We start from the raw sequence: 16277 nt of genomic DNA, 5'->3' as shown, positions 1-16277 counted from the left end.
GACGCCTCTCCGGGGCGTCCTGTGCCCCCCCAAAGGCAGGGGAAGCCCACCGGGAAGCGGGAGCAGGCAAGGAACTTGCCCGTCGCCGTAGCCGCCGGAACCGGAAGTCCAACACTGAGATTTTCAAGGAAAGATTGGAGAGCCATTTCTCTGGGATGGTGTACAGTCCAGAGTGTTGGACTAGAAGACATTCGAAGTCACTATCATCCCTAGCATTCAAGAATTCTATGATAACATATGCTTTCAACTAAAGAAACTTCACATATAGTATGTAAGCAGCCTTACATGCTGTTTTATGCTATCCTTCAGCAACTTGGTCCAAGATTAGAGGTGTCCAGATGCTAGAACCCACAATTCAGGCATTGCAACAAAGCAGTGTTTCCATAAAAGAGAATTCTGGAGAGTCCAATTTTAAACCAGGAGCTCATTAAGTCACAGAAAAGTGTGATTTCCATGAGCCTAGAAACGCAATGGCAAACCTATGACATCCGTGCCAGAAGTGGCATGCAGAGCCCTCTCTGTGGCACGTGCAACGTTGCCAGCTGCTCTTCTTTTTGGTGCTGATCTTTGTGGGCACCTGAGCACCAGAAAACAGCCAAAAATCAGGCCATTTCAGGTCCAAAAATGGCCTGAAAATGCCCCCCAAACAGCCAAAAAAATAGGCATGCATGCGCCAGTCAGCTGGTCTTCAGGTTTCTGGCTCTCTGGTGTGGGCACATGCACACACAGGCACGCACATTCTGGTTTGGGCACTCACTGCTGAGAAGGTTCACCATCACTGACCTATCACTCAGCCCATCCACAGTAGAAATATTTCCTTACACACCAAAGAAATTCACACCATCTAAATTAATCTGTTCCACCAAACTCTTCATTTGGACTACGGGTGATGACGCCCCATTTTTGAATTCATGTGGACTGTATGCGTGACACAAGGTTATACAACCCAGATTGACTTCGCAACATTTCTTGGGGCTTTCAAGAAAAGCATTGGGGGCACGTTACACAATTGCTGAACTGCGTTTTAACTTCTTGTCAAACTAACTGACTGTCTTCACGCCGAAAGCTTAATCGGTTACTAAATTAATCCATTTTCTGCATTTCCACAGATAGGAAACCTGGCTTTTCCAGAGGCCTCTGGGGATTAATTACAATCAGCAGCACCATGCCAAACAAATTTTAGTCCATTAATTTTAGTCCCTAATTAGATTTTGGATTTCACTATTTTAATTAATTACAATACTGATCTTTGCACGTTTTATTTTGTAAGTTTTATAAGCCAGCTAAAGTCAGGTAGCAGATAAGTCTCGTAAATAAATAAATCTGGTATCACATACATGTTGAGTTGTAACCCAGCACGCTTTAACTACCCGTGAAACCCACCAGCAAGGCCTGTGATGTGAAAAGCCCTACTCACCTGTGCAGCACTTATGCGGAGTAAAACTAAGCATCCCTACAGTAGTTGTGAAGGGTTGACATAAATCAGTTCACTATGAGCTAAGACTCCGTCTGCAGAAAAGGACCTATTGAAACCACAGCTCGTGTCCTGTTAGGCAGGGCTGTCTCTGAGGATCTCTCTCAGACTTTTGCAAAGTTTTACAACTTTGTAAAACACCCCCAGAAAATTCTGATTTTTTAAAATGCATACCATATTTTATGGAATATAAGACACACCAAGATTTTGAAGAGGCAAATTAAAAGAAAACAGTTTTTGCATTCTGCAGACCTCTCCAAAACATCCTGTTTTTCATGAAAATGGACCCATTTTTGTCAAAAAAAGAAGGGCATGCATAGCCTTTAGGAGGCTTGTAGAGTACTCCCAGGGGCTGAGGGGGCAAAATGAGCAAAACCTAGCCCATTTTTCAGTCATTGTTGCCCTCCCCAGCCCCCAGAAACACTCTGGGAGCCTCTTAAAGGCTATGCACGGCTATTTTTGCAAAGGTGGTGGGGTTTCGGGAGGCCAAAAATGCTGTATTCAGTATATAAGACGCACCCAGATTTTCACCCTGTTTTTTGAGAGAAAAAGGTGCATCTTATACTCCAAAAATATGGTAGTTACCTTTATCAGACCAGTAAGCGTATCCTTGAACAAAGCTATACCGCCTGTAAAATTAGACACACTCTCTGCCACCGATTGTAACATTCTTACTGCGTTTTGTGTTTTTACTATTTTGCTTTTTATTTTGAATTCTGGCTGTGGTTGTAATGAACCTTGCTTGTAACAGTCAATTAACCTGTTAATCAATCACTAGTACAGGTACTCCTTGAGTTGCGACAGTTCGCTTAGTGACCGTTTGAAGTTACGACAGTCTCAAACCCCCCCCCCCCAAGTACTTACGACACAGCCCCAAGGTTATGAATGTTGCAGCACAGTGGCAGTCGTTCACTCTTGCAAACAGCCGCGGAAGCACTGCCACATTCACCCTGCCAGTCCACCCTCCTGCTGGATCTCCACAAGCACAGGGCCTGGGGAGGCTCCCTTACCTTGCAAACATCTGGCCAGCTGTGTCTTCTGCAGCCTCTCTGCCACCGTTTCTTTGCCTGCGTCCTGGAAGGCTCTAGTCGTCTTTGCAAAAAGCTTTTGGGGCAAAGAACGGAGGCCAGGAGGGGCGTGTGCGCGTTCTGGTCGTCTTTGCAAAAAGCTTTTGGAACCATTAGATTCCCCCTGTTTTCTCAAAGTCAATCGGACGAACCTTTGACTTTTTCTCTTAGCAAGACCCAGTTCTCCTCCAAGAAGCTGAGGGAGCTCTGCTACCTTTGCTTACTTTGTGCGATGACTCCCCCAGCTGTCTCCCCAGATACTCCCCAGATGTCAGTTTGGGGGGAGGAGGAACCAGCCCCGAGGCATGTCAGGAGGGGAGCAGCTGGCTGAAAGTGATTTGGTTAAAGCACAGCAGGACTGTCCTGAGGTGGGGAAAGCAGGCAGCTGTAGCTGGTCAGTGATCCAGAAGTCTTCTGCACTTGAACCAAGAACAGGTAGCACAGAGACAAGGCAGGAGCAGAGAAGGTCAGCCAGATTAGGCAGTCAGCCAGGAGGCAGCCTCGCCCTTCTTGATGGGCTGCACCAGAAGCTGACTTTTTAGCACAGCGGACAGATGGGAGCCATGCTGGGAGCAACATGTCCATTTCCTAGCTGTGTGTTCTCCGGTTGTTGTGATTCCTGCCTTGCTTTGGATTGACAACGTGCCTTCTGAACTCTGGGCCTTTCTTGCCTTGTGAAGTTGCCTCTTGTGTTGTGGATTTAATTTTGCCTGTTTATTTTGGTTGGGAAACTTTCTTTTTATTCCAAGCTTTTTATTTTTTATAAATGCATCAGATCAACGCTTGAGCAGTGTGACATCTGGGTGTCAAATAGTCTAATACAAATAAAACCAATAAAGTTAATCACAATTATTACATTCAATCAACTGATACATTTCTAGTAAATATTATGAGTTTGTCTTAGATTATAATCTAGCATTGTTCAGTTATTCCACGTTTTCTCTTGTTATTACTTATTTTATTATATAAAATGTATACATTTATATTCCCCCTTCTCTTATTTCTTTCACCTATTCTAGCTTTTAATCATATCACCCCTTATTAAAAGACTTTTCCTCACCTACCTAAAAAAGAGAGAAAAGAAAAGAGAGAGAAAGAGAAAGAAAGAAAGAGAGAGAGAGAGAAGCAAATCAGAACAGCAACATAAAAGAAAAGAAATCATCCCTCCATCATCTCTTGCATACCTCCATACTTTTAATTGCTATGCTTTAAGAGAAAGAGAGGGAGAAGGAAAAGCAAATCAAAACAACAATTTAAAAAATAATAATCATCTATCCATTGTCTCTTGCCCGCTTCAATACTTTAATTGCTATGCCTTCCAGGTTCCTTTCTTAGATCTTTAACTCAGTCTATGTTTGTTTCTTGGATGTTCAATCTAGATATTCCTCCTCTCCTCTTCCAATGCCTAATTTCTAAGATTTCTACCCAGACGGAGGTCTATGGTTGGGAAACTTCCAAGTGCCCTATGGACTCCTTGGCCATTGCTCTGTGGAGTAGCATTGCTCTGCTTGTGGCTGGACTTCATTGGGGCAGTTCTGGGTTTTTGATGAAGGGAGTTGCAGGGGACCATTAATAAACCCACTAAACCACCGTGTGTGTGCGAGTGAGTGGGGCAGCACACTTTGGTGCAATGTCTAGTGCAGGGAGAATGCTCACTGAGGCAGCATGTTGTTCTAAAAACAAGCATACAAATTTCAGCTTTATCTCTGCTAATTCAGACGCCCTCTGAATGCCTTTGCTGCAGCTCGGAAGGGTCGTTCGTGTTAATTCATTTCTGAGCATACAATCTTCTCACTTGTCCAGATACATTACCTGGACAGGCAGCAAATACATATCTTCTTTTTTTTTTTTTGCACAGATAAGACGGACAGTCATTCAGAAATAGCCTTTGATTTTAATTAAAATTGATTTTTTAATATTATACCACCTGAAAGTTGAATGAGCTCCTTATAGAAAAAGTGAAGTGTAACTGTAATAAATAAATGAAGATTCAACCGGTGCAACAAAAGCCAGGCCAACACTTTTGCACTAGTTCTTAACTGGACCATTAACTTCCCTTTTTGAAAAACATTCCCTCTCTTAGGTTCAGAGGAGCAAATGATTTTCCTTCAACTTCTTGCCCGGTGGATGGTTTGGCTTAATTTTTAGAACCTGCTTACCTGCCTCCAGTCCTGTCCTGGTGATGTTATTATGGGTTTTGGAAACTGATTTGGGTTGCTCTTTCCTTCATACAAACCCTCTTGTCTTTTAATGTCAAATAAGAAAATCTCATTTTCTTGGTCAAGTTGTCCCTGGGGTGAGTATTCTACTCCACCTTTACCCATTTTATAGTGCTACAGATGGAGATGATAGAATTATCCAGCCAGTGCAAAACTGAAAGATAACCTGCTCTTGAAATGGCTTTCAATAGAGAATAACATTTCCATGGGATTCTGCTGGCAGCAATGAAATGCTCCTGCGTGTATTTAGTGTTCAGGATGAAGGAACGAAGTCTTCTCCATGTCCTCTGAATCAGAATAGAGCTGGAAGGGTCCTTGGAGGTCTTCTAGTCCAGCCCTTTGCTCAAGCAGGAGACCCGATATCATTTCAGACAACTGACTGTCCAGTCTCTTCTTCAAAGCCTCCAGTGATGGAGCACCCACAACTTCTGAAGGCAGTAAGTAAGTAAGTAAATCTTTATTACGGTCAAAGACCAGCAATACACCTTAGTTTTTACAATATGTTAAAAAGTACAGACATTAAGATATAATTAAAAAGTATTGACGTTAAAAGTGGAAAATAACATACATGTTCTCAGATTGTTGGGGTCACTCCCTGGTTTAGCTGGGTGCAACACTGTTAAGTATAGGAGTAAGCACAATGGTCCAAAGATGGTTAGAGGTATGTCCAGATAATTGGTACAAGATGACAACTATACTTCTGTAGCCAATTTTTTTCTTATGGACATTGCAGCAGCACAGAACTTTGCCACTGCATACGTGATAACCGGGTTAACTTCTGAACTTCTATTCCACTGGTTAATTGTCCTCCCTGTTAGGAAGTTTCTCCTTAATTCCAGGTTGCTGGATGCTTAGTCTCCATCCATTGTTTCTTAACCTGCACTCTGGTGCTTCAGAAAATAAATTGATCTCTTCTTCTTTGTGGCAGCCCCTCAAATACTGCGGCACTGCTATCATGGACTACTGCCTGGACTACTGTAATGCTCTCTACATGGGGCTCCCCTTGAGGTGCACCCGGAGACTGCAGTTGGTCCAGAATGCAGCCGCGCGGGTAATTATGGGGAGATCGAGGTTATCCCATGTAACACCTCTCCTGCGCGAGCTGCACTGGCTTCCTGTGGCCTACTGGGTGCGCTTCAAGGTGTTAGTCACCATCTTCAAAGCGCTCCATGGCACAGTTATCTGTGGGATTGTGTCCTGCCCCATACATCCCTGCGACCCATTCGCTCACACAGAGAGGGACTCCTCCGGGTGCCGTCCTCCAGAGAGTGTCAGAGGGTGGTGCCCAGGAGTAGGGCCTTCTCTGTGGTGGGCCCTACCCTTTGGAATGACCTCCCCCCAGACATTAGGACAACAACCGACCTCCGCTCCTTCCGTACCTACCTGTTTCGACTAGCCGGCCTGGCATAACTCTACAGCTTCTCCACCCCTTGGTCATTTTTTAACTGTTAATTTTAGTTTTTAAATTTTTAATGTTATTGGGGTTTTAACTTTTTCTAAGCACTGTAATTTATTTATTTATTTTTACCTCCTCTATATGATACTGTTTTGATTGTTGCTTTTGTACGTCGCCCCGAGTCCCTGTGGGGAGAGGGGGCGACTAACAAGTTCAAATAAATAAATAAATAAAATAAATAATAAATCATGTCACCCTGTCTTTCTTTTCACTGGACGAGACATCCCGTTCTTCCTATGTTTTAGTCTCCAGGCCTTTCATCTTCTTACTTGCTCTTCTCTGGACTTTTTCCAAAGTCCCAACCTCTTTTTTGTAACGTGGTGACCAAAACTGGATGCAGCATTTCAGGTGTGGCCTTAACTAAGGCTTTATGAAGGTCCCATCCTTGCTGATGGAAAGCTCGCCCATACGTCATAGCAGATGATCGATAATGTCAATTGTCAATCATTGATATTGTTGATAATATCAATAATGGGTGGAAACTGACCAGTGGTGGGTTCCGGATCCTGTTGCAACTGGTACAGTGCAACGGGGTCGGGCGTCCACCACATGAACGCATGAAGCGCACGTTCACACATATGCAACATGCGCATGCATACATACTGCCCATGACGCTCCAGCTGCTCGGCGGAGCATTGTGCAGGCATCATACACTCTGAACATGTGCACTGAAGCCCCAAAAACCTCTAATACTGGTAAGGGCACGTGGGCCCTCCAGAGCACCATACCGGAACGGTACCTGGTGTTTCCGGCAGGCAACGGTATGTCCATACCTGGGCGTACCGGTCGTAACCCACCACTGAAACTGACCAAGGAGAGAGATGCAACCTAGAAATAAGGAGCAATTTTCTGACAGTGAGAGCAATCAACCCATGGAACAGAAGTTGCCATCGGAGGTTGTGGGAGCTTCATCACTTAAGACTTTCAAGAAGAGACTGCACTGCCATCTGTCAGAAATGGTGTAGGGTCTCCTGCTTTGGAAGGGGCTGATAGGACTAGATGACCTATAAGGTCCCTTCCAACTCTATTAATCTGTTAAAGAAAGGGATCTGATCAAGGCAAGATCAAGGAGAGATTCAACCTGGAAATAAGGAGGAACTTTCTGACAGTGAGAACAATCAACCAATGGAACAAAAGTTGCCTTCGGAGGTTGTGGGAGCTTCTTCACTGGAGGCTTTCAAGAAGAGACTGGACTGCCATCTGTCAGAAATGGTGTAGGGTCTCCTTGAGCAGAGGGTTAGACTAGTTGACCTATAAGGTCCCTTCCAACTCTGTTAATCTGTTAAAGAGAAGGATCTGATCCAGGAGAGATTCAACCTGGAAATAAGGAGAAATTTTCTGACAGTGAGAACAATCGACCAATGGAACAGAAGTTGCCTTTGGAGGTTGTGGGAGCTTCATCACTGGGGGCTTTCAGAAAGAGACTGGACTGCCATCGGCCAGAAATGAGGTAGGGTCTCCTGCTTTGGAAGGAGCTGGTTGGACTAGATGACCTACAAGGTCCCTTCCAACTCTGTTAATCTAATATCTAAAGGTAACAGTGAAGGTGGAGTTTGCTTGTTGCTCTATTCAGTGACGGTGTAGCGGAGAGGGGTAAATGACTGTCCTGTCTTTTGCTGTGCAGCCATCTCTCTGATGGCCCACAATAGCCTCATTTTGATCCCACAAAAGACTTCCCTGGAGCTTTTTCTGGTTGAGAAGTGTAGGAAGTTTTGGGTGATAGAAAGGAAGTCTTTTATATGGTATTTGGCTCACCTTTTTCTCTCTTTTTCTTTGGACAACATTTTTTTTCTTTTTTGTTGTTGATGTTAGTGCTGGACATACGTTTTTGTTTTGTTTTGTTGGTTTTTCTCTTTCGTATTTTACCTCTTACGATAAAGCAAAATAAATATATGGTACATAATAAGACAGAAACAGAACAACCCTGCTGGCAGAGCATTAGCAATAGCACTTATATGCAGCTTTTCAGTGCTTTGCAGCCCTCTCTAAGCGGTTTACAGAGTCAACCCATTTCCCCCCAACAATCTGGGTCCTCATTTTATCCACCTTGGAAGGATGGACGTCTGAGCCAACCTTGAGCCTGGTGAGATTCGAACTGCCAAATTGAAGGCAGCTGGCAATCAGGAGAAGTAGCCTAAAGTACTGCACTCTAACCACTGCAGAGCATTAAAATACCACCAGGATACATGCTCCCACGCCCTGGGATCAGATAAAAAGAGAGGAAAGATTCTTGTGCAGGGGGAAAAAAACTTGAGGCTGGCTTTTAGTACAGAACAAAGCTTGCTCCTTGACAGGTATGAAGCAAGAGTCTGCAGAAGATGTTTCTCCAAAACTTAGGGGAGAATGTCAAGGCCTGTTGCTAATTCTCTGCATCGCTCATTGCCTTTTTGCTTCCGAGAACAGAAAGTGTTTTGTATATGACAAGCTATGAGTAATGTTTGCCGCTGCTCTTCTTCTCACCTGTTCAAAGAAAGCTCACTGCCTTTTGCTCAGTGGGCTGCGAAAGCTCCGTTAATCAGGCCATTGCCGAGCTGTTCGGTGCCACCAGCATTAATCAGACAAGGGCAGGGGGCTCATTCTCCCCCCCCGCTCCCCATTTGTTCCTTTGATACCCTAAAATAATGTTTCTCAACCTTGGCAACTTGAAGATGTCTGGAGGGAGTTGAAGTCCAGATATCTTCAAGTTGCCAAGGTTGAAAAACACTGCCATACAAGCGGCCGTGATAACCCATATTTTTTTGTCAAAAAAATCTATGGAAGACTTCCACTGCTTTGATTACCGCAATGAGTTAATATCGTGATCGTTAAAACCAGGTGCTGGTTTTCTCCCTGCAATTAATTTATAGAAAGAATGTTATTTGCTAGTCAAACCATCAAAGATTTCATGAAGTAGCTTGGCTGAGGAATTCTGGGAATTGAAGTCCACCACTCTTAAAGTTGCCAAAGTTGGAGACCCCTGGACTAGAAGATGGATATTACGGGGAGTTCTCAACTTACAACAGTTTGTTTAGTCACCGTTTGAAGTTACAACAGCACTGAAAAAAAGTGAGCTAGGCCATTTTTCACACTTACAACCACTGCAGCATCTGATCAAAATTCAGGTGTTTGGCAACTGAATCACTTTTATGCCCGTTGCAGTGTCCTGGGGTCATATAATCCACATTTTGTGATTTTGTGACAAGCAAATGGAGAAGCCGTGGTCACTTAACAACCGGGTTGCGAACTTAATAACTGCAGTGATTCACTTAACAACTGTGACAAGAAAGGTCGTAAAGTGGGACATAATTCACTTAACTAATATCTCACTTAACGACAGAAATTCTGAGTTCAATTGCGGTTGTAAGTTGAGAACTACTTATATTCTATGGCTAATTTTTTAAAAAATCACAGTGCTTTTCTCCTTCAAGGATGTGAAACTGATTCAAGATTAAATTATGTTTAAAAAAATTAAATATTGTCTAGCCTTGTACATTCTGGTGGCTCGCATCAGAATTTTCATTCATCGTCTTCTTCTCTCCCGCAGTCCCTGCGTACTATCTATCCTTTCTCTTGATATCTTATTTATATAAACTGTCCATATCTGGTGCAAGATCCCTTTTTCCTTTGAAAACGTTACAAAGTTTAAGAAAACCCCCAATAATTCTTTTCCCAGGGTGCATCAACCATCATCTCAAGGAAGACGAACCCTGATTTAATTCACTGCTGAATTTACAGGAGAGAAAATATTCTATTTTGTTTTTAAATGAGACCTGAGTGGATTGAAGACAAAAAAGCAGTTTGTGACACAGATTGTCTGGAATCTGGAATCTACTGTAAAATAGAACAGATGTATGGCAAAGTGAAATCACACACACACACACACACACACACACACACAGTTTTTTCAGCTCCAAAATGCCGAGCCTCTCTCCCTCTTGTTTCCTTCTTTCTTTCCAAGAGCCTATTTTAAATGGCCAATTTCCTTGATAATATATCACCCTGTCACCATCAAGTCAGTGTTGATTCCTGGCAGTTCACTTGGCAACCTTTTTGGAAGTTTGTCCTGGCCTTGTTCCTGGGGCTGGCAGTCACTGGCCCAGAGGCACTCAGCTGGCTTCAAGCCTAAGGCAAGGCTAGAACTCACCGTCTCCTGGTGCCTTTAATCACACTGAAAAACGGATGTATTCTTCTCAGTTCAGTGAGGAAGAAAGAGAACAGGATGGAGTCAGTTTGACACAGGCATAGAAATAGCAAAAGGAATGTCATATTTAAAGAGAACCAAACAAACAACCGAAATCTGGGCATCCCACCCCATCCTACCTCTTTAAAAGAGAGTCACCTATGCAGAATGTTGATGACTGGTCCATTCTTAAGCCCTTCTTCTCTCCAGGTCATTTGTGTGGTGCCCAACTCAGCCAACAAAACCATGGTTGGGCTAGAGCAGAGCTGCTAGCAAGAGGACAAGAAGAGTCCCACCAGCCTGCTTTCTCCACCTTGTTAAGTCTCCAAGAGCCTAAGGACGGGCATTTTTTATTTTTCTTGGTCACTGGTCAACAACCCAAATGTTCATTCTTCTTCTCAGCCTGAAAAAGCATGAAAGTACAGGTAGTTCTCAACTTACAACCACAATTGAGCCCAACATTTCTGTTGCTAAGTGAAACATTTATTAAGTGAGCTTCACCCCATTTTCCAACCTTTCTTGGCACAGTTGTTAAGGGAATCACTGCAGTTGTTAAATTAGTAACACGGTTGTTAAGTGAACCTGGCTTCCCCATTGACTTTGCCGGTCAGAAGGTCGCAAAAGGGGATCACGTAACCCTGGAACGCTGCAAATGTCATAAACAGGAGTCTTGAATTTTGATCCTGGGACCATGGGGATGCTCGCAACGATTCTAAGTGTGGAAAACGGTCATAAGTCACCTTTTTCAGGGCCGTTGTATCTTTGAACGGTCACTAAATGAATTGTTGCACATTGAGCGCTACCTGTATTGACTTAAGTACAAAGGAGCAAAGAGACAGATCTTGGACACAGGTGAGCTTGCAGTAAGAAAGGGGGTGCAAAGGGAAAGACTCCCTCAAGACAGAAGAGTTGCAAAGGAACGACAGGAGAGAATTTTGGGTACCTTAGAATGCAAGGCCTGGACAATTTTAAAAAGCTTTTCAGAGAAAGAAAAGCCTAAAAAAGAAGAAGGAAACTTTCAGGGGGGGTTGGAGCCATTTGAAGGACATATTCATAGAACCATCACAAACTCTTTCAGCATTCCTCAATCGAGTGGATCAGTACAAGGCCATAGAAAACATAAATGCAGTTCGAAGACATTGTTTCTTTATAAAATTTTATATTCTATGCCTGAGCATTTGCCATTTTTTTAAAAAAAAATAAGTGTACAGTGGGATACAATTGAATTAAAATGTTCAAAAAGCTTAATTAACATTAAAACAGTTCATAAATGAAAAATCAACAAAGCCTTTAACAACATGCTGTCCATTACATCTTCAGGCTCCTTCAACTTTTCTTCCTAAATATGTGTGATTGACAAGGACACTCCTGATGCCCTCCTCTCTTGGGAAAGTAGAACAACTAATCCCCAAGTGATCTTTGACTCTTTTAACAAAGAAGTTTTCGCTTTTCTGGAGAGCTTGAAGAGGAAATGGCTATCTCTGAATTCCAAAGTGGTGAGAAGCTTGAAAAAAAGTATGGTATCTATTGGATCGTTTTGGAAAAGGCCCAGTTGACTCCATGTCTCCAGGCTGACCACTTTGGAGCTAGGATTTACCTACAATGAATGCTGATTGTTCTGAAGAGCTTCTGAATTTTAGTTCCGCTCTGAAGCTGTTTTACTGCTGCTGTCCAAGGTGCTGCCCTCACTAAAATACGAAATGGTCTGTTGGTGCCACAGAGATCTACGTATTGTTAGCCCTGCCTCTCTGCTCAAACCTTTAACTAAGAACGATGCTTAACTCCATGTAGTAAGAAAGGTATAGTTGACTAAAGATCAAGCAGAACACAGTTAAAGCAAACACAGATCTGAGTTTCCCAAATGTATTTTCCTCTTCCCAAGATTCTCCCTGCCTTTGGCGCCTAGTTGTCCAATCATTCAACCAGGTGTTGTAGGAATGGTCGTCTTTAGTATGCAGCTACGTTCCTTCCCAGACAATTGCCCTTGAAGTTGTGTCTCAAGCCAGTGCCCCTCCTTCCCATTAAATCCCCACCCCCACCCCCTGAGTTCATGACAGACTGGCGGCAATCAAAAGTACAACACAGGTGTGAAGTGGCAGTCCTGGCAGATATTATCATGTTTCATTTGATTTTTGAGCAAATTCCATTTTTAAAAAATACCCCCCCTCCCCAGTATACACTTTATGGTACTATACAACATTTCTTAATTTATAGTATTCACTATGCAACTTTCCCAAATTCATGTTACACATTCACTGGTTTTTCTGGTATTATACAAAGAAAAGCGCTCAGTTTCTCAAAGGTAGGAGATTTACAACAGGTTTCAGGAAAGAAAGAGTAAAGAGAGATAAGGTATGTGATAGTGGAGAATGAAACCCCTCTCTCCCCCCTCCCTACCTCCCCCCTCTCTTTCTTTCCCTCCCTCTCCCTCTTTCTCCCTCCCTCCCTCCCTCTCTCCCTTTCTCCCTCCCCCCCTCTCTCTCCCCCTCCCTCTCTCCCTCCCTCCATTTCTCCCTCTCCCTCTCTCTCCCTCCCTCTTCCTCTTTCTCCCCCCCTCCCTCCCCCTCTCTCCCTCCCTCCCTCCCTCTCTCTCTCCCTCTCTCCCCCTCCCTCTCTCCCTCCCTCCATTTCTCCCTCTCCCTCTCTCTCCCTCCCTCTTCCTCTTTCTCCCCCCTCCCTCCCCCTCTCTCCCTCCCTCCCTCCCTCTCTCTCTCCCTCTCTCCCCCTCCCTCTCTCCCTCCCTCCCTCCCCCTCCCCTCCCGCTCCCTACCTTCCTCCCTCTCTCTCCCCCTCCCTCCCTCCCTCTCTCTCTGTGCATCGCAGCATGTAAATAATATGAATTATTATTTATTTCTGCTGTCATATAGCAACTTAGGGATGAAAAACTTAAAACATCCCTGTGGAACAAGAATAAATTCCAAACGAGACCAGTGGCTATGCAGAAATGGGAATATTTTGAGGGCGCTTCGAATGAAGGCCTTCACTGTGCTAAACCTTTTTTTTCTTTTTTACCATCTATGGGATGAACGGTTGCATTGCAGAAGTGCTCTTCTTCTTGCCTTCCTGTTCAATCACGTTTTGTCTTTTCCCAGACATGAATCGAGGCTTCAAGAGCCCAGGAAGAGTTAAAAGGAAAGAAGCCCCTGGACCCTCCTGGCTCCCCTCTTTCCTGTAGCAGGCATGAATCTCCTGAAGAGCTGTCAAGCCAGACAGCTTGGCAGGTCTGCTTAGGTGCCGCAGTAGCCTCCCTCGGTGGCTGCCCATGTTTTCTGGCTGACAGCCCCAAGATAACAATCAAAATGAATCACTCAGCAAATGAGACACGTTTTGGCTCTGCATTTCCAAATGTGACAGTCAGGTTTGTTTCCTCTTTCAGCAGCATTTAAGGTCTTTCTGGAGCTCTTGCTGGTGTCAAGGAAGACCTTGACAAGGAGGGAGGAGTCCCCCAAAGTTAAGCAGAGAGCGAGTGCGTGTAGAAGTAAACCTTTCTCAGCCGAATTACAAAATTGGGCTCAAGAGCGTTGGCTTTTTCTTAACTCTTAAAAATTCTTTCCTTAAGAGAATTGATCCTCAGCTTCTAAGTGGGGGGGGGGAAGGGGTGCCACTTAATGACCACCATCTTTGCTTTATGACTGCCCCATTCACTTAACAACCGCCACCAAAAGGTCATAAAATCAGGCTGGTCATGTGATGACCTGCTTTACAACCGCCATGACTTATAATCATAATTGCTAGGCTCGGTTATGGTCATACGTTGAGGACCAGCTGTTTTGGAACTGTGTCCCATTGACCGTCGCTTTCTCTCCTAGTCATAACTGAAGCCAAGGAGAAGGTTGAAAGTCCTAAATTGTTGAATGGATGCAAGGAAGAGGTATATTTATATTGGAGAATAATCTCTCTCTCTTGCTCTCTCTTTCTTTCTTTTTCCTCTCTCATTTTCCTCTCTCTCTTTCTTTCTCTAACCCCCCTCTCTCTTTCTCTCTCCCCCCTCTCTTTCTCGCTTTTTTCTCTTTCTCTCTCTTTTTTCTCTTTCTCATTTTTCTCTCTCTTTCTCTCCCCCCTCTTTTCTCCCTCTCTCTTTCTCTCTTTATTCTCTCTCTCTTTCTCTTCCCCTCTCTCTTTCTCTTTTTTCACTTTCTCTCTTTTTTATCTCTCTCATTTTTCTCTCTCTCTTTCTCTCCCCCCTCTCTTTTCTCTCTCTCTTTATTCTCTCTTTTCCCCCTTCTCTCTTTCTCTTTCTCTCTCTCTCCCCTCTCTCTGTGTGTGTGATTGAGTATCTGTTTTTGTCTCTCTTTGTCTGTCAGTGTGTGTGTGTGTGTGTGCACACGCACGTGTGTGTACGTAATCCAGGCAAGACTGAGATTTTATAGAGGCCTAATCCAGAGTTGAGCATATAACCTGCTTGAACGTGGTAGAACTGATCTCTCTGCCATTTTTCAATAATAGTCCTGAAAGTATAACTTTTCCACTCATCTGGATAAACCTAAGCTGGGCAATATTAGCACAACTCATCCATAAAAAATACACTATTAGTAACTAGTGGAAGAAATGCAAAGTCAATCTGCCAGGGACTTCATGAACACATTCATGTGGGTTTCTGGGCAGCACTTCAGAAGTTCTTTTCCATTGTCCTTTTCTGGGATCAGAAAAGGGTTTTTTTTTAAATTGCCAGTCTAGCCCCTTATTTCCTTGGTCTCCCAGCTAAGTAATAACCACATACAGCCTTGTTTAGTTTTATTGAGTTCTGCCAAGGCTACATAGATGCTGCCCAAAAGCTATTCCTTCTTTAAAAAAAAGTAATGTTTCTCTTTCTCTCTGTATGTCTCCTTTAACTGGGTCTGTTTAGCTTAAAAAAAGAGATGACTAAGTGGATGCATGATCACAGTCTTTGAATATAGAATAACAGAGTTGGAAGGGACCTTGAAGGTCTTCTAGTCCAACCCTCTGCTCAGGAAGGAAACCCTATGCCCTTTTAGACAAATAATTATCCAGTCTCTTCTTAAAAACTTCCAGTCTTGGAGCATTCACAACTTCTGGAGGCAAGTTGTTCCATTGGTTCATTGTTCTCACTGTCAGGAAACCTCTCCTTAGTTCTAGGTTGCTTCTCTCCTTGATTAGTTTCCATCCGTTGCTTCTTGTCCTGCCTTCAGGTGCTTTGGAGAATAGCTAGACTCCCTCTTCTTTGGGGCAGCCCCTGAGATATTGGAATACTGAATCTCTGAAAGGCGTTCATAGGGAAGACCATGTTGAATTATTCCCCTTAGATTCTGTGGGATCCATTGGGTCAAGAGCCAATGGATGGAACTTTATAGTAGAAGATCCAAACTTGAGACAAGGATGTTCTGAGTGGAAGAGCGATTAAGTGGTGAAACTGGTGGTTTTCAAAAAAAGGCCGTCAGCCATTTGTCTCAGATGGTCGGAGGATTTCTGCCCTAGTTGAACCTGAAGCCCCCCAAGGTCCCCTTTTAAAGTTTTCTCACATCATTTTAAATGCGAGAAAACAAAACGCTTGATGTTTATGTTGTAATTGGATTCAGTTCCTTTGAACTCTAGTGGCCTAGTGAGTTCTTATTTCACCACATATTATTCTTTTATTGGGTTTCCACAGTTGCTTTTCCTCGCGTTAATCATAGACGGATGAGAAAATACAGTGACAACAGTGACAAAAACTCTTGTATCGTAATTGCTTATGCTAAATATGAGAGAGAAACTAAGTCATTTGTTCAGTTGTCTCATTCTTTTAAAAAATGACTGTGAGAACGATAACTTAACATTTCTTAAAATAGAAAAATCCTTATAAAGGCTGGAAAATCTGAAGATGACAAAATAAGGAGAATGGAAAAAAGTTAACAACAGAAAGAATGCTAATTCTTTTTTTTTTCCAGGACAGGCTGAAAATGCT

The 16277-nt window shown here is 43.4% G+C and overlaps 1 protein-coding gene across 8 annotated transcripts in view; it reads left to right on the top strand.

The window, feature by feature from the left end:
- The window catches only part of CHST8 (carbohydrate sulfotransferase 8), a 308323-nt gene that overhangs the window by 120926 nt on the left and 171120 nt on the right, over positions 1–16277 (top strand). The window contains exon 2 of one of the 8 annotated variants that reach the window (XM_081963653.1): positions 11696–12174. The exons of the other annotated variants lie outside the window; for them this stretch is intronic. The gene's annotated coding sequence lies outside the window, so the exon portion shown is untranslated. The remainder of the gene's footprint in view (positions 1–11695; positions 12175–16277) is intronic. 8 annotated transcript variants of the gene reach the window in all.

This window comes from Natrix helvetica, assembly GCF_964273705.1.
Source record: "Natrix helvetica genome assembly, chromosome: 10".
In the NCBI taxonomy this organism is placed as follows: Eukaryota; Metazoa; Chordata; class Lepidosauria; order Squamata; family Natricidae; genus Natrix; species Natrix helvetica.
This window is presented reverse-complemented; position numbering and strand designations above follow the sequence as displayed.